General features: G+C 45.9%; 2 long non-coding RNA genes and 1 pseudogene across 3 annotated transcripts in view; all 3 read left to right on the top strand.

Annotated features, from left to right (window-relative positions):
* The window catches only part of LOC138741803 (uncharacterized), a 21,511-nt gene extending 955 nt beyond the window's left edge, over nucleotides 1–20,556 (top strand). The window contains exons 2-3 of one of the 2 annotated variants that reach the window (XR_011343772.1): nucleotides 6,903–7,059; nucleotides 19,909–20,556. This is a non-coding gene — a long non-coding RNA (uncharacterized lncRNA). Of the gene's footprint in view, nucleotides 1–6,902; nucleotides 7,060–14,156; nucleotides 14,364–19,908 lie in introns of those variants that run through there. The other variant, XR_011343771.1, reaches the window with a different exon arrangement.
* Nucleotides 1–24,664, top strand: part of LOC138741808 (uncharacterized) — a 782,604-nt gene that overhangs the window by 634,917 nt on the left and 123,023 nt on the right. The gene's annotated exons all lie outside the window — the stretch shown is intronic.
* Nucleotides 17,083–18,446, top strand: LOC138741635 (general transcription factor II-I repeat domain-containing protein 2B-like; annotated as a pseudogene).

The following is a 24,664-nucleotide window of genomic DNA, read 5'->3' as shown; positions in this document are numbered from 1 at the left end:
CAAGCTGGTGATCCACACACAGCAAGTTCAGAAAGTGGCTTTCACAGTGTAATGTGCGTCGAAAGAACCAAAGACTTGTTGATCCAAACCAAGGCTTTTATTAACTAAAAGACTGGAGCATATCACAAGTAGGTCGACCAGTCCAGAATGACCTGGTCTGGCTAGGAGCAATCCTTTAAGACCTGCCAATAGGTGTGGCAATACTCTCAGCCAATCACAATCATCCTACACTACCATCTGTACATATGTACATGTATACACATTGGTGATAGAATCTGTACTATCACATTCACCCTTTCTTTGAGAACTGACCCCAGAGTGAATGGAGGTTAGGGGCTGTACCGGTCAGGAGGTCTGACCATCCGGCGTGACCGCCATGGCACCGGGATTGGGGTCACCGGAGTCGTGTCGCCGGCAGGCCCATAGGTTGCGGCCACTGCTTCACTCAAATCCCCAATGCCGTTGTTGACAGTCTGACCTGAGCTGGTGGGGTGTTGCTGGTCCCTCTGTTCAAGCACATGACCTGGGGGAGAAGGAATAGGGGGAGGTTGGGTTAAAGGCACTGCTGCGCCTGATCCAGCTTTGGCTCGGTCCCTTACCGAGACTGTGTCCTCCCGTCCGTCCGGGTACTCAACGTAGGCATAATGCGGGTTCGCATGGAGCAGAGTCACTTGGTCAACCAAGGGGTCATTCTTAGAGTACCGGACGTGGCGTTGTAAAAGGACTGGACCGGGAACCCTGAACCATGCCGGTATAGTCGTACCCGACTCAGATTTCCTCGGGAAAGAGAAAATCCTTTCATGGGAGGTGGTATTGGTCATGATGCATAGGAGGGAGCGGATGGAGTGTAGGGCACTAGTGAGCATATCCTACCAGCGAGAGGTGAGGAGACCTTTGGACCAGAAGGCAAGCGTAACCGCTTTCCAGACGGTGGCATTTTCTCTTTTGACTTACCCATTACTGCATGGGTTATAGCTGGTGGTCCGGCTTGAAGCAATACTACGCTCCAGAAGGTACTACAGTAGCTCCGCGCTCATAAACGAGGGTACCTGAAGATGGCAAAGATGCTGTGCAGGGCCTCTATAACTGAGGAGGCAGTCATGTCCGAGCAGGGCACAGCAAACAGGAAGTGGGAATACTTGTCGATGGCCATAAGGATGTAGGTGTTACAGTTGGTCGACGGTAGGGGCCCCTTGAAGTCTACACTGAGACGCTCAAAGGGGCGGGTGGCTTTGATGATGTGGGTGTTCTCCATACAGAATAAGTGGGGCTTGCACTCAGCGCAGACTGGGCAGGCCCGGGTCATGGAGCGAATTTCCTCGACCGTGTAGGACAGGTTGCAAGATTTGACAAAGTGCGCGAACCTAGTGATCCCTGGATGACAGAGCTCCTCATGGAGTTTCTGTAGCCTGTCCAGTTGCATGTTGGCACAAGTCCCCCTCGATAGCGCATCTGGCGGGTCATTGAGTTTACCTGGCTGATACAGTATGTCATAAGTAAAGGTGGAGAGCTCGATTCTCCACCTGCCGATTTTGTCATTCTTGATCTTTCCTCGGTGGGTATTGCTAAACATGAAGGAGACCATGCGTTGGTCGGTCAGCAGTGTAAAGCGCCTGCCAGTGAGGTAGTGTCTCCAATTATGTACTGCCTCAACTATGGCCTGGGATTTCTTCTCAATAGAGGAGTGTCGGCTCTCAGGACCCTAGAGGGTTCTGGAGAATGCTACCGGCTGGCCAGCTTGGATCAAAATGGCAGCCAGTGCAAAATCAGATGCATCGCTTTCGACTTGGAATGGAATGAACTCGTTGATGGCATGCAGTGTTGCAGCAGCGATGTCCAATTTGATGCAGTCGAAGGCCGCTATGGCTTCATTTGACAGGGGGAAGGAGGTGGTCTTGATGAGTGGCTGTGCCTTGTCGGCATAGTGTGGAACCCATTGGGCATAGTAAGAGAAAAACCCTTCTGGATGTGGGGGGGGGAAAATCCATGTGGTCAGGGTCCGACATGACCACCCTGTTCTTCACCACACAGCCCAGAATTGTGAGCTGAGTGGTCCGGAAGACACACTTGTTGAAATTGTAGGTCAAGTGCAGCCGAGTTGCAGTCTGAAAAAATTTCTCAAGGTTGGCATCATGATCCTGCGTGTCATGGCCGCAGATGGTGACATTGTCCAGATATGGGAAAGTAGCAGTCAGCCCGTTCTGGTCCACCATCCGGTCCATTTCCCCCTGGAAGACCATGACACCATTTGTGACCCCAAAGGGTACCCTGAGGAATTGATACAGCTGCCCATTCGCCTCGAAGGCCGTGAAAGGTCACTCTTCTCGGCGGATCGGGAGCTGATGATAGGCTGAACGTAAGTCAGTGGTGGAAAATACATGGTATTAAGTGATCTGATTCATCACATCCGTGATCCGTGGAAGGGGGTATGCATCCGGGAGCGTGAAGCGGTTGATTGTCTGGCTGTAGTCAACCACCATCCGCAGCTTCTCCCCGTTTGTAACAACCACTACCTGGGCCCTCCATGGACTCAAGCTAGGTGCGATAATGTACTCATCCAGCTGTCTGCGCACCTCATTTGTGATAAATTTCCTGTGTTCAGAACTATATTGCCAGCTTTTGGTGGCCACAGGCTTCCAGCAAGGGGTGAGGTTTGCGAAAAATGCTGGCGGAGCAACTCAGAGGGTAGGGAGACTACAAGTGAGGCCCCGGGGTGCGAGGGCAGGTGGCTCAGACTGCCGCTGGCAGGAGGTTCCCAGGGTGGAGTGGTTACAGACAGAGAGTGGAGCGTGAGGCCCCCCAAAGTGCAGGGAAGTGGTTTGAAATTGGCACTGAAAATCCAGTCCCAGCAGAACATGGGTGCACAATTGGGGAAGAACTAATAGTTTGAAGTCTGTGAACGTGATGCCCTGGACTTTCAGGGTCGCCACGCAGTACCCCTTTACCCCAGTCGAGAGCAATGAAATCCTCTGTGTAGTGGGAGAATAGCTAGTCCGCAATGGTGGGCCAGGTCCGCGCGAATAAAACTGTCAGTTGACCCAGAGTTAAATAAGCAAGTAGTATAGTGTCCATGCACTTTAATCAGTTCCATTACTGTGAGGGGCTGGGGGAAGTCCTGGTCAAGGGTTATTGATGCAGAGACTTGTAATGTAGACAGTGGAATCCTGCGTGATGATGTCACGCAAACAGTGGGGCCTGAAAAAGCAGTGTCGGGGAGGTGACGTTGCTACTTGAAGCCAAAGGTAAGTGTTGGGGGTCGCTGCTTGCCGTCAGTGGTGGGGTGGTAAGCGGTGGCGGATCCCTGGATGGCAGCATTGTTGGGTCCCGGATCGGCAGCGGTGGGTCCCCGGTTGGCAGCGTTGAGGTCGGGGCTGGGACCTGGATGGACATTAGGGTGAACATCATTATGGCGAGGGTGGGTTGTACCTTGCGCGCTTGGTGTCTGCCTCATGACGTCAGGCACTGCCGCACAGTGGAGTCCTCGCTCTTATTGGACAAGAGCTCTGAGGAAGTTTTTGAAATGGAGAGTGGCAATTTGGCTTCACACAAGGCACTGTGTTTGATGGCAGCCATTTTGGAGTGACAGAGTGCAGCAAAGTGGCCATTTTTAAGGCACTTCTGGCACCTGGCTTTTCTCACTGGGCATTGGGACCTGCAGTGCTTGTTCCTCCCACAGAAATAACACTTTGGGGTTGCATCGGGCAGCGTAGCGGCAGTAGTAGGGTAGAGGGAGGGCATCCTACTTACATCAGAGTGTTGGGTCCAGTCCAGAGAGTATATGTCCATACTTAAGTCTGCAGCCTCCATCGTCTCTGTGATCCGGATCATGTCCACTAGGTTTTCTTCCCCCGTGCTCTAGCAGGTGCTGCCTCACCTTATTTGATCGAACCCCGTCCACATAGGCATCCCGAATGAGATCGTCTGTGGTCTCCGCAGCAGTTCTGTCTGTGCAGGCACAGTCCCTGCCCATTGCCCTCAGTGCCTGAATATAGGCTTTACAGGACTCACCGGGCTGTTGCCTCCTTGTAGCAAGTTTGTACCGAGCATAGACCCTGTTCACTGGTCGCTCGTAGAGCCCTTTCAGCACCTTCATGGCTAAGGTGTAAGTGGTGGCGTCCTCTACACTCTGGTAGACTCTCGGGGACACCGTAGTCATCAATATTAGTAGTCGATGGTTGTCCTCTATCATGGTAGGATCAGAGAACTGTATGTTTTGAAGTACCTCACCCTGTGCTTAAAGTCATTCTAGGCTGTAGCTGACTGGGTCGATGTCGAGGCGTTCCAGCTGTAGCATACGCTCCATCCCTTCAAAATTCATTTTTAGTTAATAAAATTGTAATGCGCGTCAAAAGAACCAAAGACTTGTTGATCCAAACCAAAACTTTTATTAACTAAAAGATTGGAGCATATCACAAGTAGATCGACCAATCCAGAATGACCTGGTCTGGCTAGGAGCAATCCTTTAAGACCTGCCAGTAGGTGTGGCTACACTCTCAGCCAATCACAGTCATCCTACACTACCATCTGTCTCTTCTTTTCTTTGGCTTGGCTTCGCGGACGAAGATTTATGGAGGGGTATGTCCACGTCTGCTGCAGGCTCGTTGGTGACTGACAAGTCCGATGCAGGACAGGCAGGCACGGTTGCAGCGGTTGCAAGGGAAAATTGGTTGGTTGGGGCTGGGTTTTGGGTTTCTCCTCCTTTGTCTTTTGTCAGTGAGGTGGGCGCTGCGGTCTTCTTCAAAGGAGGTTGCAGCCCGCTAAACTGTGAGGTGCCAAGATGCACGGTTTGAGGCGATATCAGCCCACTGGCGGTGGTCAATGTGGTAGGCACCAAGAGATTTCTTTAAGCAGTCCTTGTACCTCTTCTTTGGTGCACCTCTGTCTCAGTGGCCAGTGGAGAGCTCGCCATATAGCATGATCTTGGGAAGGCGATGGACCTCCATTCTGGAGACGTGACCCACCCAGCCCAGTTGAGTCTTCAGCAGTGTGGATTCGATGCTTGCGGACTCTGCCAGCTCGAGTACTTCGATGTTGGTGATGAAGACATTCCAATGAATATTGAGGATGGAGTGGAGACAGCGCTGATGGAAGCGTTCTAGGAGCCGTAGGTGATGCCGGTAGAGGACCCATGATTCAGAGCTGAACAGGAGCGTGGGTATGACAACGGCTCTGTACACGCTGATCTTTGTGTGTTTCCTCAGGTGATTGTTTTTCCAGACTCTTTTGTGTAGTCTTCCAAAGGGGCTATTTGCCTTGGCGAGTCTGTTGTCTATCTCGTTGTCGATCCTTGAATCCGATGAAATGGTGCAGCCGAGGTAGGTAAACTGGTTGACTGTTTTGAGTTCTGTGTGCCCGATGGAGATGTGGGGGGGCTGGTAGTCATGCTGGGGAGCTGGCTGATGGAGGACCTCAGTTTTCTTCAGGCTGACTTCCAGGCCAAACATTTTGGCAGTTTCCGCAAAACAGGACGTCATGTGCTGGAGAGCTGGCTCTGAATGGGCATATGTACATATACACATTGGTGATAGAATCTGTACTATCACACACAGAGACTCCAGCTCTGGAGAGATCAAGCAAGCAGAAAAATGCTGGTGAGCAATAATTTAAATTTTCAGGAAAGCTTAAGGATTGTGTCATATAAGAAGTAAAGCTGTTTGAGGTGACAATGTTGAGCTTTTTGATATTATGAGGGGGAATGACACGGCTCATCCAAGGTATTATTAAATGTGATTGAATGACCAAGACCTGGAAAATCAAATGGTAAAAGAGGAAGTTAGGATTGAGGAGAGAGACTGTCTGAAACTACTGGGGCTCCAAGATTTGCACCGCTTGATGTGTGCTTTGAGAGAAGGGCACAGAAGTGGATTAGCTAATTCTGTTCATGAGGTAATTATTCAGTCAGCTCCCTGCTGGGGCCCTCCTAGACTGCAGCCAGGCATAAACTAGGTTAAGACATCAGATTCTCTGTCCTCCAGTAATGAGTGTGAACAGGTTCCCACGCAACCATTAATCCAATGCTGATGTGCTTAAATCGCTCCCATAACAAATTCCCACATCTGGCATCTCCATTGCCCAGCGCTGTCCAATTGCATAAACCAGGCAATGCCAGATGTCAATGGAGTTTGCTTGAAAAATTGTTTTGATAAAACCAATACTCAGATCAAAGATGATTTACAATTTGGTTATTCTTTGCTGTATCCCTAATCATGAATTAACCTGGTATCACAAAAGACCTGTTCACACTTTTGAAACCCACTTCTTTCTTTTTCTTTTTTTAAAAAAGTACTGGAGAAACTCAGCAGTATCCATTGGAGGTAAAGGTGTAGGACCAACATTCCGGGCCTGAGCACTTCGTCAGGGAGGTGCCTGAATTTAGAAAAAAGCAGTGGTTGGAGGGAAGAAGGGGCAAGGGGATGAGCACGGGCCATAGGTACACATCGATAGGAAGGAAGGAGAGAAAAGCTGAGAATTGATCGGGGGATTGGTGGGGGGGGGGGGAGGTGGTGTAGTTCTGCGAATGCTGAGCTAGAGAAAAGGACACAGGGATGGGGAAAAGGAGATGTGGGGGAGGGGTCAATGTTCATGTCATCTAGTTGCAGGGTGCCATGTGTGTCCATGGTCTCATGAAGCCCCAAACTGAGACGGTGAACATATTGGAGCAGCAACACCTCATATCCAATCTGGGCACCTTCTATAGATATTCATGTTGCACTTTTGTTTCCTTTCATTAACTGTAATGGAATATTTTTTAAATGTCTTTTATTTTATTATCTCTTTCTATACTGGGCAATTTACTAATTTAACATGTACTACTGAAGTTGTTTTCTTTTAACATTGCATGACAATAAACTCATTATCATTATTAGATGAATGATTCAGCCTGCTTTCTGATTTCTTTTTAGCAAGCAGCACTGTTCACAGGGATCGGTGCCAGGGTTGCTCCAAGCAGTTATAAATTCAGCTCTTCTGCCTGCACATTTCACTATGTCTCCAGGAGATCATAAGGCACAGAGGAATTCAGAGCCATGAAGCAGAAGCAATGAGGTAAAAGAATAAAAGGTTTGTACCATTGACCCTGAAAAGTGCCGAATTGCATTTGTATTGAACCAGGCATGGTTTTTGGGCATTCCAAAGCACTTTACAAGTCGTTGAAGTGCTTCTAAAAGAGAAACTACTGTAGGAGAAACATGAAGCCAAATTTGCAAGTGGAAGTAGAAATGTGATGATAACATGTGATAATAAAAGTCAATAAATAGTCAATAAATTCATAAGATTTATCTAAATATTCATAGTAATCCTTGTTTAAAAAATTTGTAATAGCACAGACAGTTCCTGATTAGTGTAGCAAGGGGAGATGTAAGAATTTGATGGTTATTGGAAAAGAACCTGTTCTTGAACCTAAAGGTGCTGATTTTGAGGTCCAAAGGAGGCAGTGAGAAGAGGTAATGGGGGTCTTCTGCCTTCTTGAGGCAATGCCTCACATTGATGTCTACAATGGGTGGGAGGTCAGAGGTTGTGATGGACCTGGCTACATTTACTGCAACCTTCTGCATTCCTGGACAGTTGAATTCACAAACCATGCTGTGATGTAACCAGCCAGTGTACTTTCCAGAGTACAGCTGTAAACCAGTGAATTTCTCTTTTACTCTCTCTCTCTCTTACTCTCAGTCTGTCTCTCTCTCTTTTCCCTTTCTTTCATTCAATAACATGCTAAATCTCCTCATATCCCTCAGGAAGTATGTCTTCTTCACAGTTGCCTTAATCCACTGGCTCCAGGAGACATCTTCTCAAATATGGACACCCAGGAACTTGAAGGTTCTGACCCTTTCCTCCTCCTTCCCATTAATATAGATGACCATCCCTCTGGGTCTCTTTCTTAAAATCAACAATTAGCTCCTTGGTCTTGGTGACATTGAAATATTGACCAAATCATGCAGGAAAACTTCAAAATGGTGCCTGAGTGTGGTGATACACCACCGGCCTACTGAAGGGGGCAACCTCTGTACCTGCAGGAGTGTAAGGGGACAGGATAACACCTGGCTGGCTGCCAATCAGTCGGCCTGAATGGATCAAGCCCCACCCGGTCGGGTGTCAATCACCCTCTGGGATATAAGCCTGCGCTGGCCTCCCAAGGCCTCACACTGAATTGCTGCAACCACAGCCAGCCTGGCTCTGTGGAGGTTTTTGTGGATTAAAGTCTGTTGTTCAGTCTTTACCTTGTGTGTGTCTGATTCTGTCTAACAGCGCACCACAATTTAATCCGCAAAATTTTCCCACTGCTACCATGGAAAAAGTCCTGTGCGCAGGGAGCCTCGAGGTTGACCCACGCCACCCAGAAACCCAGTCACGCTTCGAGATCTGGCAGCACGAGGTCGAGGCAATCATCGAGGCACATGAGGGCGACATCCTGGAAAGCTGGGTCCCCGAGCCTTCCAGGTAACCAAAGGCTGCTCCACGTACAAGAGCGCAATGGAAACTCTTGAGAACTTGCACAAGCCCCCCCATGAATGTGGTCTGTGCAAGGTACCTCCTCAACACCCGAGCCCAGCAACCTGAGGAGACGGCTGAGTCTTACCTGGGACACTTGTGAGAGTTGGCCCGACTGTGTCTGGCTGAACCCGGGGTAGGTGTAGAGGAGGTAGAGAGGCTGATCAGGGATGCCTTCGTCCAAGGGATATGCTCGAGGGCCATCTGGAAGACAACATCTATGCCCTAACCAAGATTGTGGAAGTGGTCCAAACCCTGGAAGCAGCAGCCCTGCACGTCGAAGCCTTCAATTCCGGGTTCCGCCAGGTTCCCTCATGGCCCTCTCACACTACAGCTGAAGCCCCAGGCCGATCTGGGGAGGAGAACATCACTGATGCAGGCACCCGGCACCCCTGTAAGTACTGTGGGTCAGATCAACGATCACGCCAAAACTGCTGAGCTAGGAACCTGTATTGTTCCCGATGCGGCAAGAAAGGCCATTTTGCAAAAGTGTGCCTCTCTAAACCTACCGGCAGCTCAGCAGCCCTCTATGACCTCCCTACCTCCTCTGCAGATCCCCCCCCATGTGCGCGTGATGGAGGGCGCCATTGTCCCCGCGACTTCTGTCTTCCCCGACTTCGACTGCACAGCATCCGGCCCTGCCAGCAACCGTCGTATATTGTGCCCCAAGCATCTGCACCAGCCCTCGCTGAGAACTATAGCGACGTCACTTCTGGCTGATGTCACTGCCGCCGGCCATGATGACATCACTTCCCCTGGCGCAGTGGACACAGATGTAGAAGGAGGCCAGTCACCCAATGGCTCTCCATGTGCTGCTGCCATCTTGGGCCAGACAGCACCTGACACGGAGGACCCCCAACGACGTTGAGAACAACGTGGTCAACACAGGCGGTGACCAGCCTGCCCTACTGATGCTCCCCACGCCTCTGGGTGCCATCAGCTGTCGCACGTCGCACCCAGCGACCGATGGCAATGTGGTCAACACGGGCGATGACCAGGCCACCCTACTGACGCTCCCCATGCCTCCAGAGGCCATCGGCTACCGCATGCTGCACCTCACGATCAGTGTTGACATGGTCAACATGGGCGATGACCAGGCCATCCTATCGATGCTCCACATCCCTCCAGATAGCGACGACTCCAACTCTGAGATGGTCCTGGCTGCCACCACGTTGACCAGGGCCTTTCCCCACGATCTCGGGCACTCGATGATGGACGTGCGAGTCAACGGGCAGGTAACAAAGTGCTTGTTGGACAGTGGCAGCACTGAGAGCTTCATTCACCCAAGTGTGGCCCACTCCCTAAGGTTAAAGGTTCACCCCACCACCTGCTCGATCGCCCTCGCCACCAAGGATAAGACTGTTGGTACCCTCGGGCGCTGCTCGGTCGATATAATGGTGGGAGGGGAGACTTGCACAGGATTCAGCCTCCTGGTCATGTCCAAACTCTATGCACCACTCCTCCTGGGCTTGGATTTCCAGTGCCACCTGCAGAGTGTCACATTTGCCTTCGGGGGGGGGGAGTCCCAACATCCACTCACATTGCACAGCACGCCAACCTACCAGCCCCAGCCTCTCCACACTGCGCATCACCCCACCGACGCTCTTCCCACATCTTGCGGTAGGCTGCAAGCCGATTGCCACCAGAAGTAGGCGCTATTGCGCTGCAGACAGGGACTTCATCAAGGCAGAGGTGCAGTGACTCCTGGCGGAAGGCATTATAGAGCCCAGTAACAGCCCTTGGAGAGCCCAAGTCCTGGTGGTCAAAGGGGGGTGGTCGTGGATTCGTAAGCCGAGGATGGTCGTGGATTTCAGGCAGACCATTAATCGGTAAACCCAGCTGGATGCCTACACCCTGCCAAGGATCACCGACATGGTCAATGAGATTGCCTGCTACCGGGTTTTCTCCACGAATGACCTGAAGTCAGAGTATCACCAAATCCCCATCCACCCGAAGGACAAGCCCTACACCGCCTTTGAGGCGGACGGGCGCCTGTACCAGTTCCTCCAGGTTCCTTTTGGGGTCACAAATGGGGTCTCCGTCTTCCAGCAGGAGATGGATCGCATGGTAGACCGGCACAAGTTGAAGGCGATGCTCCCATATCTGGATAACATCTCTATCTGAGGCCATGACCAGCAGGATCACGGTGGTAACCTGGAAAAATGCCTCCAGTTGGCCGCGGAGCTGAACCTCACTTACAACAAGGAGAAGTGTGTGTTCAGCACCACCTGCCTCACCATCCTGGGGTACAGATCCAGATCCAGAAAGGATGTGCCTATTAATGGAGTTACCCCTTCCCCCCCCCCCAACACCACGCTAAAGATCCTCCGCAGGTGCCTGGGCCTGTTCTCTTATTACTCGCAGTGGGTTCCTCACTTCTCGGAGTAGGTCCACCCGCTAGCCCAAGCTACAACTTTTCCCCTCTCACCTGAGGCGCAGGCAGCTTTCGCCCACATCGGGCAAGACATCGCGGATGCCATGATGCAGGCTGTGGATGAGGACTCCCTCTTCCAGGTGAAAAGCGATGCCTCCAAGGTGGGCCTCACTGCTACCCTCAACCAAGGGTGGTGCCCCGTCGCCTTCTTTTCCAGGACCCTCCATGGCTCCGAGCTAGGGCACTCCGCCATTGAAAAGGAGGCCCAGGCGATTGTGGAAGTGGTCCGCCACTTGCACCACTACCTGGCTGGCAGGAGATACACACTCCTCACGGACCAGCAGGCTGTGGCGTTCATGTTTTACACTACCCACAAGAGCAAGATAAAAAACGACAAGATCCTGCGCTGGAGAGTTGAGCTGGCAACCTACAGCTATGAAGTCCAGTACCGCCCTGGGAATTTAACGACTCTCCTGATGCCCACTCTCGCACCTGCGCGTCTATGCATGATGACACGTTGCAGACATTGCATGAGTCCCTCTGCCATCCGGGCGTCACCCGGTTGTACCATTTCGTTAAGTCCTGAAATCTGCCGTACACCATCAGGGGTGTCAGGGACATGACCGAGGCCTGTTGGGTCTGTGTGGAGTGTAAACCTCGCTTCTTCCACACCCCCCCCCCCGGCCCACATTGTAAATGCTACTCGGCCTTTCGAGTGTCTTGGCATGGACTTCAAAGGGCCCCTGACTTCCATGAACCGAAACGTCTACTTCCTCACTGTAGTGGACGAATACTCACGCTTCCCTTTTGCCATCCATTACCTGGACACCTCCACAGCCACCATCATCAGGGCCCTGGGGCAGATCTTCATGTTTGGCTACCCCGCCTTCATCCACAGCGACCGATGGTCTAGTTTCATGAGCGACGAGCTGCGCCAGTACCTGATGTCGTGGGGTATTGCGACCAGTCGCACAACAAGCTACAACCCAAGAGGCAATGGGCAAGTGGAAGGAGAGAATGGGGTGGTCTGGAAGGCAGTCCTCCTGGCTCTCAGGTCAAAAGGGTGGGCCATTGAATTCTGGCAGGACGCCCTGCCCGAGGTGCTCCATGCTATTCGGTCACTGCTGTGCATGGCTACCAACGAGACCCCTCACAAACGTCTCTTCTCATTCCCCAGGAGGTCAGCAACTGGAATGTCACTCCCAACATGGCTCACATTCCCAGGACCAGTGCTTCCGCATAAGCATGTAAGGACACACAAGGCCGAAGCCCTAGTGGAGCAGGTTTTTCTCCTTCATTCAAACCATAACTATGCTTATGTTAGGTTCAGCAGTGGCAGGGAGGACACCATCTCAACCAGGGACCTGATACCAGCAGGAGCACCCACCACACCATGCCACCCTCTAACCCAGGATGGCACTGACCAGGCATACACCCCCATCCCCATGCAACTATGGGGCACGCAGGGTCTCCTTGACCACCAGGGGGCCGCTTCAGCCTTAGGAAACGAACCCGCCCCCCACCTATCCAATAAGACCCACATATGTGGACCCCAGTCCCCCTGGCCACCCCTCCGCGCGCACCACAACAGCCACACACACCCCTGTCGCTAGCCCCTCCACTTCCCCTCTGACCAGTGACCAGGAGCCAGTCCTACGACGGTCACAGAGATCCCGACTGCTGCCGAATCATCTCAACCTATAAATATTGCACGTACATTGTAGGTGTGATTCCTTGTTACTGCCCACCCCCCACCTCTGGGACAATTTTAAAGAAGGGGATGAATGTGGTGGTACACCACCGGCCTACTGCAGGGGGCAACCTCTGTACCTGCAGGAGTGTAAGGGGACAGGACAACACCTGGCCGGCTGCCAATCAGTCGGCCTGAATAGATCAAGCCCCACCTGGTCAGGTGTCAATCACCCTCCGGGCTATAAGCCTGCGCCGGCCTCCCGAGGCCTCACACTGAGTTGCTGCAGCCACAGCCAGCCTGGCTCTGTGGAGGTTTTTGTGGATTAAAGCCTGTTGTTCAGTCTTTACCTTGTGTGTGTCCGATTCTGTCTAATAGCGCACCACACTGAGAACTTTTATTCTCACTTGAAATGGTGGGAACTTTAACCAGTTTAAAGTAAAATGTTAGTAGAATCTTAAGAGATCAACAAGCCTCCTGCCAGAGTTGACTGTTATCTCAAAGTACCTTGAGGGCTCAACCTTTTATTTTATGCCCCTAATTTATCATTCCCTTCACCATCTTTAATCTGAACCAAGGAAGTCTGCAGCTCCAGCTGTGATTGTAGTTAATACACAAAAGTGCTGGAGAAATTCAGCCATTTCTGCAGCACCAGTGGGAGGCCTCCCCATTGCCTCTCCTTCTTTCCCTTTCCCTCTTTCTCCTTTCTTCCTGCTCTGCATTCAAGGAGCTACACCCCTTCCCAATCAGTTCTCAGCTTTCCTCTCCTGTCCTCCAATGCATGTGCACCTTTGGCCTCTTTGGCTGTTGGAATGTGCTCCTCCCCCTGCCCCTTCTTCCCACCTCCCCTTACCACTTGATGCCTGCTTTTTGCTCAGACCCGAAATGTAGTTATGTATCTTTGCCTCCTATGGATGTTGCGGGACCTGATGACTTTCTCCAGGAACTTTTGTTCATTTACCATCTTTCAGCTGTTTCCTCTTGGAGTGAATGCCCAGCAGCTACTCATTCTATTGTAATGGGGCCCTCTTCCTTAGCCACATAGCTGAGCTTTTAATAACATTGCACATGGTGAGGAGCTCCTAAGGATTACCCTATTACTTGGTAATGACCATTCAACAGCTGGCCACTGCCATCTTGTGGATTAATACTATTATTTCTGCTTGCAGGTGAGTTACAATTTGCTTTGATTGGCAATTCTCTATTCGATTCACAATTGTATGACTGCAGTTCCACAAACTGCGCCGAATCCTAGAACAAGACATAAGATCGAGATGGCCGATTTTAGATTCAGTTTTGAATTTTTTTTATTATTTCTCGAAAGATTTCTTCAAAAATCAATATGTTTTTCAATCTACTTTTGTTTTTTTTATTTATCTGAGCATTTTCAAGAAAGCTAATGCCTTTTTGCCTTGACCTAAAATTGCAACATGGCCTGTGAACTGATGAGAGGGTTGTTTCAAGAGAAATAATTAATCCACATTCCTTTCACATTTTTTTTAAATGTAATGCCAAGAGTGACATAAATTACATGCAGTAGAAACAGAGTGTCAATTATTTATGGAAAATATGTGGCTACAAATTTCTGCATTTTGTTTCCACCAGAATTGGATCAAGACAAAATAGAAGTGTGCTTGGAGCTGAATTCCAATGCAATGCTTTCTGATGAAAATCCAGTAAACATCCTGGGAACCTCAGTAACAGTCACTGCAGAATCTCAATAGATCACAGCTGCAATACCAATTGATGGCTGATCAATTAATAATCCTTTGGTGTATTGACTGAGAATGAATAAATTGGTTTTCACTTGCAGCTCAATGTCAGAAAGTGGCAATCCAATGCAGGCTTCTCTCAAACACTGCTGCACCTTTAGAGAAGTGGCATTCACTACCAGGAAGATGAAGAGATAGGTCAAAAGGCATGTTGTGATGAGGACATTATGATTCTGCAGCAGGATATAAATAAATTGAATGGTGGAAAATGGAAGTTAAAAAAAGAGGTTTGCTGGGGTGTTGCCTGGTAGAGAAAGTATGAATTATGGGGAGAGATTGGACAATTTTGTATTTTTTTCCCCCTAGAGGATAGGAGACTGAGGGAAGACCTAATGGTGGCACATAAAATCATGAGAGACCCTCAAAATATTTTCCTGGGGTAAAAGCTTCACACATGTGCACTTAAGGTGAGGAGGAGGAGGATTAAAGATGATGTGCAGGTTAAAAATTTATACAGAGTGGTGGGTTCCTGGAGAAGTGATGGACCACTTAAGAGACTTCTAGATTGATACATATAAATGAAGAGGATCGAGGGGTATCTATCAAGTACGAGTAGCAGAATTTTTTATCAATGTGGCCATTGTGTTAAGCACAGACTTGTGGGCTGAAAGGCCTGTTCTTGTGCTGTACTCTTTTATGTTTTATGTGGGCAAGTGTGAGATTATACATTTTGGTAGAAAGAATATAATCTACATAAAGTGGACTAAAAATCAGTGAAATGAGGTTTTCTAGTCAGGGCTGGATCAAGGCCAACTGATACCCTAAGTACAGCCCAATAATGGTTCCCCCCTCGATGCTTCCATCATCTAACTCTCAACACATTAGCACTAAATAAGTGCTGAATGTGACATAACAAATTGAAAATTCAGTTTTCTTCCAGGCCAGACTCCACAGTGATATTAAATATAACCTGTATATTTTTGATTTATTGTGGGGGGAGGCCATTTTTGTGGGGTCCTAGTTAAGATGCTCTTTGGTAAATCCAGCACTGGAAAAAAAAACTCTGCACATGCTTATTTTGCTTAATGGTTAATCCAGGCTTGGTTCTAGTGCATGAATTACAAAAAATTAACAGGCAGTCCCAAAGCGCAGCTAAGAAGGAATGTGACATTTTAATCTTTATAATGAAGAAGTTAGAGATTAAAAATAGCAAGGTTTTATTCGACGTACATGAGTTAGTGATGCCACGCCTGGAAAACTGTGCACAGTTTTGATTTCCTTAATTGATAATGGATACAGTTGCATTGGAGGATCTTCAAAGAGCAATTTCTAGATGAGAGGATTAAGGGATGACTTTATTCAATGATATCTTACAAGGGATTGACAGGGTAGATGTAGATTATATTTCCATTGGTGCAAAAGTCACAAAAAACGGCCCATCGTTACAAAATAAGTGACCCATCATTCAAAAATGTCTTTTCTCAAGGGGAAATGAATCCCTGGAATTTTCTTCCTCAGATGTTGATGGAGATGCGATTTCTTTCTATTTGAAAGAAAGGTGGTCTTGAGGGGAGCTGGTGCACAAGGGGAACTGAAGCCAACATCGATCAGCCATCCTGATACTGAATGGCAAGGGATGTTTGAGGGGCTTGATGGCTAACTCCATTTGGTTCTGAAGATCAGCTCCACTCCCTTGTGAAGTTTATTGGAAATGAGATCTAACATTGCAACAAGAAATATGGAGAGAAAAATGATGGTTAAATGACGGAAATTTGTTCAGTGAGAAGAATTCTGTTGTTGACCCCTTGGTTAATATATTTTGCATGCCATCTTGTTTAAGATGTATGGTGACTCATCACCCAGAAAAGAAAAGAAAATGTCCAGCCCCATGTTACCACATTATTTGCTCAAGGGTTAGTCAAACTGACAGTAAATCTATCCATAAGAGATTATTTTCATATAAATACATATAATGTGCAGATACATGGAAATTAGGATTGGTCGTTGATTACATACAAATGGCACAAATAAAAGCTATAGTTAAGGCAAAATTACGTTACTCCTGGAGAAGTGTATTTATTAAGTGATTGGCTGCACTAATGTAACATTCTTAAACTCTCAGAGTAACTGTGTGTGATAGTACAGATCTATCACCAATGTACATAGTGTATATAGTTACTGTATCTAGACTGTGCTTACAGCGATTGGCTGAGAGCTAAACCACGCCTATTGTCTGGGCCTTAAAGGGTTGTGTCCCTAGCCAGGTCGGATCATTCCGGACTGGTCGGCCACCTGTGAAGAGCTCCGGTCTTTTGCTAATAAAAGCCTTGGTTTGGATCAACAAGTCTTTGGTTCTTTCGACGAGCTCTACACTGTGAAACTTGCGGGAGAAAGTAAGCTAAATTTAATATCTCATCGTCTTTTCACCATATTCTAGAGGTGGCATGCTTAGCACAGAGCTAGGCAATGTATGGCCCCTGAGCCACATAGGAACCTATGGCTGTCCCTGACCGGCCTGCATAAGGTTAATCGAAAATTAGAAAATAAAACTTAAATACGTTTACCCCATGCGTGGATTAAAACTGCATTTTGAAAGTTTCTTTTTTGTGCAAGTTATGTAAGAACGTAGGCTAAGCATGTAGTAGCTTACGTATATAAATCCATGCATGTGCACACCTTTACCTTTACTCAGTTTATGAGTGTAAGCCCACAAAAATGTCCGCTCATGCTTAAAAAAAGAAAGATTGATGCAGAATGGAGAGTTTTTAACAAAACATGGATTACTAAGTATCTATTTACTGAGGGAAGTGGTAAAGCTGTGTGTTTAGTTTGTGGAGAGCAGATCACCATGTTTAAGGACTATAATTTGAATCGCCATTACGAGACTAAACAAACAGAGAAATACAAAAACCTGACCGATGCCGAATGGGCACGGAAAAAAGCAACTAGGCTTTTTGTTTAACCAAGCTTCACACATCCAAGGATGCAGTAGCCAAGACCAGTTTTGTGACATCCTACAAAAACGCTAAAAACAGTAAGTCATTCTCTGAGGGGGAGTTCATCAAAGAGTGTTTGGTGGACACTGCAGTGCTAATATGCCCCGAGAAAAAAATAAGCATTCGAGAGCGTGCCCCTCTCCAGACGAACCGTGACGAAAAAGATCGAGGACATCACTGGAAATCTGGAGCTTCAGCTGCAAAATAAAGTGGACAATATTGATTTTTTTTTCTCCTTGGTTTTGGACGAGATCTGTGATGTCCACGACACCCCAGTTACTTGTCTTTGTCCATGGGATAACAAAGGAGTTTAAGATTATGGAGGTGCTGGCGGCAATGCGGTCAATGAAAGGGACGACGACAGGGAGTGATTTGTTCACGGAGGTAAATGCAGGCCTGGACAAGCTGGGACTGAAATGGAACAGACTGGCAGGTGTTACAACGGATGGTTGTCCAAATCTAACGGGAAAAAACGTTGGACTTTTGAAATGGATGCAAGATAGTGACTGAAATCAACCCAGAACTGAAATTGGTATTCTTACATTGTATCATGCATCAGAATGTGTTGTGTAAGTCAGTGCTAAAAGTTAACCATGTTATTGATGTTGTAACTAAAACAGTTATCTTCATCAGGGCACAAGCATTAAATCATGGACACTTTTTTGCACTCATGGAGGAGCATGAGATTGAACCTGGTGACATAGGCTACCACACAACTGTAAGATGGCTCAGCCTGGGCAAAGAGCTGAAAAGAGTGTGGGAGCTGAAAGCAGAGATTCAAGAGTTTTGTGAAAAGAAAGGTAAAGACATACCAGAACTCACAGATGGGAACTGGATGGCAGATCTTGCATTTGCTGTTGATGTGACTGCACTGATGAATGAACTAAATACCAAACTGCAACGTAGGGGGCCTTTTTGTTCATGAAATGTACAGCCTGGTGAAGGCTTTAATGAGAAATTTGCAGTTTCTTTCAAACCAACTGGAGAGCAACATTCTCTCTCACATGCAAACCCTGAAAGGAATCCAACCATCAGCTGTTCACCTCCGCACGTACTCATCCACTTTAGGAGCATTGCATGGTCAGTTTTCAAGACGATTTGAAGACTTCAAAACAGTTCAAGGTGAAATGCACATGATTTCCTCTCCCTTTACCTGCACCCAGTCGTGTTCAGCTGGAACTCATTGACCTGCAATGAGATATGATACAGGCAGAGCACCTTAAGTCAGTATGACTGCTGGATTTTTACTCTTCTCTCAAGGAGGAAAACATTCCACACATGAGGAGGCATGCTTAGAAGATGTTGGTTCTCTTTGGATCTACCTACATATGTGAACCAACATTCTCAGTGATGAAGTTTAACAAATCCAGGTTTAACAAATCCTCTCTCATTGATGATCATCTAACAGCTGTCCTTCACATATCCACCTCAGACATTCAGCCAGACTTCAATGGACTTGTTCAAGCCCAACAGAGATTAGATTTCTCTCGCTGAACAACAAAAAAGAACTGAAAAACAGCAAATGAAGAGGTTGGACTACAAGCAAAATGGTAATAACAATTTGTATAAAGCTGATTTAATGCTGGTCTTTCAAAAATGGTACATTTCAGAACAAGCACATTTTGTTAACAATTGTTTTGGGTAATTTTGATTGAATAAATGATGTTTTTCATAAGCTTATTTTCCATTGCTTAATCATCACATTTACTCTTTCCAGTTGGCATCTTGTCAAAACGATGCAATTTACTGCTTTTATAAAGAGAGAGAATTAATATTAGGCATAATTTAGTTCAGCCTATTGGTCCGGCCCTCCACAATATTTTTTGTTTCTCATGTGGCCCTTGGGAAAACTAATCGCCCACCCCTGGCATAGCGGTTAGCATGACGATATTACAGCGCCAGAGATCCGGATTCGAATCCGGTCCTGTAAGGAGTTTGTATATTCTACCCGTGTCTGCGTGGGCCTCCTTCGGGTGCTCCAGTTGCTTCCCACCTTTCAAAACCTACGAGAGGTTGAGGGGTTAATTGGTGTATTTGTGGGCCAGAAGGGCTGTATGCATCTATGTCTAAATTTTAACTAAAAATCAAATTCATAACACTGAAAAATAATTATTATAAGCATTTTTAATTTCTAATTGTTTTTGGAAATTTACCCTTTCAGTTACTTTTATCCTTTGGCCTGGCAATTTCACAATCCTTCAGGGAGGCATTCCATTGCCTTCTCTGTTCAGGGTACTTGGATTCCCATGAGCGATGTTATGCCATTTTCATCTTGCTTTTTCCAGCCAAGTGTCATTGACAAAGAAGCAACAATGTTTAGATGATGACTGTCTGCCACAAATTGTTTGCTGTCATACTTTCCACATTCATTAGCAATAATATGTTAGACGATCACGTAAGACTGAAAATGTCTTTCAGCGCTTCTTAGTTTACCCATATCCAATGTAATGTTCAATTTTTGGGGGTGAATCTAGGGTCTTTACATCTATTGTTGGAATATCCAGTTCACGTTGCTGATCACTCTACGTGTGAAAACTTCCTGAAGTTGACCAAAGTTCTTTGCAATGAGTGTGAACCTATTCCACCTGAATCTACTCTCACGGTATCGATTGACGAAATGCTCTGTTTCTCTTTTTAAAAAAAAAACAGGTGAGACAACTCATTAAAGAGGAAGAAAGAAGAAAATGTAAGGTTTAGGAAGCGAAAGGCAAGAAGAGATCCAGAGAATTAAATGCTTGCGATCATCTGCCAATCACTCTCCTCGAAGTTTCCAATTTCCTCTCATAATCCAGTTTGATAATACCAACCTCATGGTTGTTCTCTGAAGTGCCTCTAATACCTTAAAGCCCTCATTATATCATTGCTGTCCATAAATCCATTTTCAGTGTCACCCTAAAATCCAACAGCCATATTCGACAAGGCTCTTTCAAATCATAAACATTTTTTTCTAGTTTTTCTCTTTCAATCGCTCAGTTATGACATCGACTTAATCAAAGTGTGAAGACTCAATAGAATCAAATGCCATCTCAAACATCTGAGAAATAATCCAATGCAACTAACCACTAGAAGGGTGATTTGATTGACTGGCTTCAGTGATATACTTCCGAGCAAGGTTTATGAATTGGGCTATAAATTTGCATAAGAATTGTATGATCATAACATTGGGGGACATGCCATACTCCGGCAATGAAATAGCTCTGGAATGTAAGAAGCAAAATTGGAAATTCAGAACTTGAATGATGGATTAGAAATTACTTGTGTTTAATTAAAAATTGAAGTGGTATATAACCAGTGGAATGAGTTACAATGCTTTGCATTATTCAGTCCAGTGAAATGTTGTTTCTGATATTAACGCATTCATAAAATCTAAAACTACTGCATCGAGCAGATATCTCTGGCTCACTTTAAAAACACCCAAATCAGTAGAACAGTCAATGCCTCAAATGTCTCATTAATTGAATATAATATATTTTAAATGTCTCCGTCATTTGACCAAATAAGATGAGGTACAGAACCAATAGGGTGTCACTTTTTTTGAAAAAAGAATTGTGTGTGGGGCTAAGGTTGTCCTACTGCGACAGGGGAAAAGATGATTGGATAAAGGAACCATGATTGACAAAAGAGGTGAAGTAATCAGTTAAGAGGAAGAAGGAACCATAAGGTTCATGAAGCAAAAGACATGAAGGACTACATGGTAGCCAGGAAAGAACTTGAGAAAGGCCTTCAGACAGCTAGAAGGGGCATGAGAAGGCCTTGCTATATAGGATTAAGGAGAATCCAAAGGTGTTCTATGCATATGTGAAGAACAAAAAGATGATGAAAGTGAAGGTAAGGCAACTTAAGGATAAAGGAGGCAACGTGCCTGGAGGCAGAGGAGTTAGGGAGTTCCTAAATTAATACTTTACTTCACTGTTCACCAGAGAGACGGACTTTGGTCAAGGTGAGAACGGTTTAGAACAAGCTAATATGCTGGAGCACGTTGAGATTAAGAAAGAAATGTTGGGTCTTCTTAAAAACATTAGCATTACAAATCCTCAGGCCCGGACAAGATATACCCCAGGTTACTTTGAGAAGCGAGAGAAAAGATAGCTGGTGTTGGCAATGATGTTTATGTCCTTCCTGGCCACAGGGGAAACACTAAAGGATGGAAAATGGGAAATGTCATCCACTTGTTCAAAATCTTGGAGAGGATTCTTAGGAACAGGATTTAAGAACATTAGAAAAGTATAGTCTTCTCAGAGATAGCATGGATTTGTGAGCGTAATGTGTTTTTTTTTTGAGGAATTAGAGCAGTAGATGTGGTTTACATGAATTTTAGTAAGGCATTCAACGAGGTCCCCCATGGATGATTCAATCAGAAAGTCATAAGGCATGGGACCACGGAACCTTGGCTGTGTAGATTCCGAATTGGCTTGCCTGCAGAAAGCAGAGGGTAGTAGCAGATGAAACATATTCTGCTTGGAGTTCAGTGACTAGTGGGATTCCACAAGGATCCATTTTTGGATCTATGCTTTTTGTGAATTTTATAAATGACCTGGATGAAGAAGTAAAGGAATGGATCTTTAAGTATGCAGATAACACAAATGTTGGAGGAGTTGTTGCCAGTATAGAAGGTTATCATAGGTGACAACAGGATAATAGGATGCAGAATTGGGCAGAAAGGTGGCAGATGGAGTGCAATCTGGATAAGTGTGAGGTGATGCATTTTGGAGGGTCAGACTTGAAGGCAGAGCAATGACAGATTTTTAACAGTGTGGAGGTACAGAGGGATGGACGCCTCATGATTTGCTGGCTGTCATTATTCGGGGGATTGAGTTCAGGAGTCATGAGGTAAATGTTGTAGCTCTATAAAACTCTGATTAGACCATACTTGGAATATTGTGTTCAGTTCCCTTCATTACAGGAAGGATATGGAAGTTATTGAGAAGGTACAGAGGATGTTATCTGGATTAACGAGCATGTCTTTGGAGGCAAGGTTGATAGAGCTAGGGCTTTTCTCATTGAAACAGAGAAGGATGAGAGGTGTCTTAATAGGTGACTGTATGATTTGCATTTATTTATTGCACCACCAATAAGTGGTGATTCTGCCTCACCCACAGGAAAAAGAATCTCTGCGTTGATGTGATATCACGTATTTACTCTGACAATAAATCTGAAGATTAGAAGAGGCATAGTTAGGATGGACAGCCAGCACCACCTTTGTCCCAGGGTGAAACTAGCAAACATCAGAGGACATCTGTACAATATGAGGGGAGGAAAGTTTAGAGGAGACATCAGGAAGAAGTTTTTTTTTACAACTGAGGGTAGTGGGGGTGTAGAATGTATGGTCAGGGATGATGATGGAGGCTGGTTCAATGGAGACTTTGAAAGGACTTTTCGACACATGGATGCCAGAAAAATAGAGAAGGCTTGGTGTGTAATAGGAACGATTTAGTTTGTTGAGTCGGTTTTAATAGCTCAGCACAACATTGTGTGCCAAAGGGCCTGCACTGTGCTCTAAAGTTCTAGCTTCTATTTTTTAATGTTCAATGTAATCATGCATTTTAGATTAATAAATTAAAATTTTAAGATGCAATAAAGTATCATAATTCACATTCATACAAAGAATTGATGAATACTTCAAGGATACCTCTCATACTTGACCAAAGATACTGTTCAAGTACGCCCCAGTGAAACATTAAATCTAATTCAGGATTCCCTTCTGTTCATAATCCTTTTGGATTGAAGTGATTCTAAATGTTTATGAATCATTTATCAGTTATTCAACATGTCATACATTTGTACAGCATAGGAACAGCCTTCTGGCACACTACGTTTATGCTAACCATTACACCTAGATATATATGTACTTATCTGCATTAATTAAATATCCTTCCATCTCCTGTTTATCCAAGCCCCCACCTAGATGCCTTTTAATTGTTGACATTGTTCCTGCCTCAACCACCTCTTTCAGTAGCTCAGTCCAGACACCAACAACACTTTGCCTGGGAAAAAAATATCCCTCAGATCCCCTTTAAACCTCCACCTTAAATCTCGTTTTAGACATCCCTGCCGTGAGAAACAGACAGTGCCCACTTACCCCCTCATAATTTTATATGCCTCTATTATGTGACCTCTCTCCTTCCTTTTTTCCTTGAAAAACGGATCCAGCCTGTCCTGTCTCTCTCCATGTAATTCAAACCTTCCAATCGCTGTGAATCAACATGAAAGCATCAGGATGGATATGCCTGCCTTTCTCAGAAAAGACTTGTAGCTACACATTGTAGCTGGAAAATCAATGGGGGAATAAATTTGCAGGACATTGTAATGAGATGAAATAAGCAGGTTTTCGAGGATTCGGATCTGTGAGGTAGAAATAACATTTATAGGGTTCAACCGGGTACTTCATTAAAGTGTAGAAAGTAATGTGAAAGATCGAAAAGACAATATCTAAGATACACAGTACAATAATTAATGAACAGCAAGGCTCATGGTCTTCTGTTCATCAGGTATTCCAGATTACAACAGACTTGGAGAGTCTCAGAAGTCCTGGGAACTGATGGTGATTCTATTCTGGAGAAGACCAAAGAATTTGCTCACAGCTCACACATACAATCGAAGAGCTTGCCTTTTATTTCCTTATATATATATACACTAATAGGCTATAATTCTTAAAACTAATACATTTTTAGTGAAAGGCAAGTCTTAAAATTGTTAACAAAGCTAATCTCACTTGTTCCCAAAACACAAATTTATCTTATCATGTCACATTCCCCAATGGCTTACGGCCTACAGGTATCAAGGCCTCATGGATCATGAATCAGGACTTCATCTTCCCAGTTCAGGTGCCTGTTCATTTTGAGCTCACTTTTAAACAAAACTATGTATTATTACATATTTTCTTCACCGAAGGAGAAGAGGCAACAACTACAATTCGGAGGGTCAGAGAACGTGACGGATGGACAGACATGATCGCCTACACCGAAGGACAAGGCACCTGAACGATGATGATGTGTTATTAACCCTCTCATTACAGATGCCAATGTACAGCTTATCTTCAGAGTGATGACTTGAGATCCACACGAACACATGTGGTGTAGAAAGAAGTGCTCTGCTCCAAATTCCTTGACTATAACTGATCACTTGGTCATAGGGTATGGAGTATTAACAGGGCATATCATCTTGCAAATATCTCAGAAAAAAAAGGCTTTACTATGTAAGTGTTTGTATTTTTTGGAACTTTTAAATTCATTTTTTTGCTTGTCCAAATGAGCCATAGAAAGGCATAGGTTCACACATAGCAGGGAGCTGATCTGGTACATAAGGTAGTTTGATCTGTCATATTGTATCTCAGATGTTCTAAACTTTGAAATGGAGCTAATCTCACTCCTTCTAATTTCTATGTTTCCATTTATGTTGAAGATAA

The sequence above is a fragment of the Narcine bancroftii genome, chromosome 8 (genome assembly GCF_036971445.1).
Source record: "Narcine bancroftii isolate sNarBan1 chromosome 8, sNarBan1.hap1, whole genome shotgun sequence".
NCBI classification, from domain to species: domain Eukaryota; kingdom Metazoa; phylum Chordata; class Chondrichthyes; order Torpediniformes; family Narcinidae; genus Narcine; species Narcine bancroftii.
This window is presented reverse-complemented; position numbering and strand designations above follow the sequence as displayed.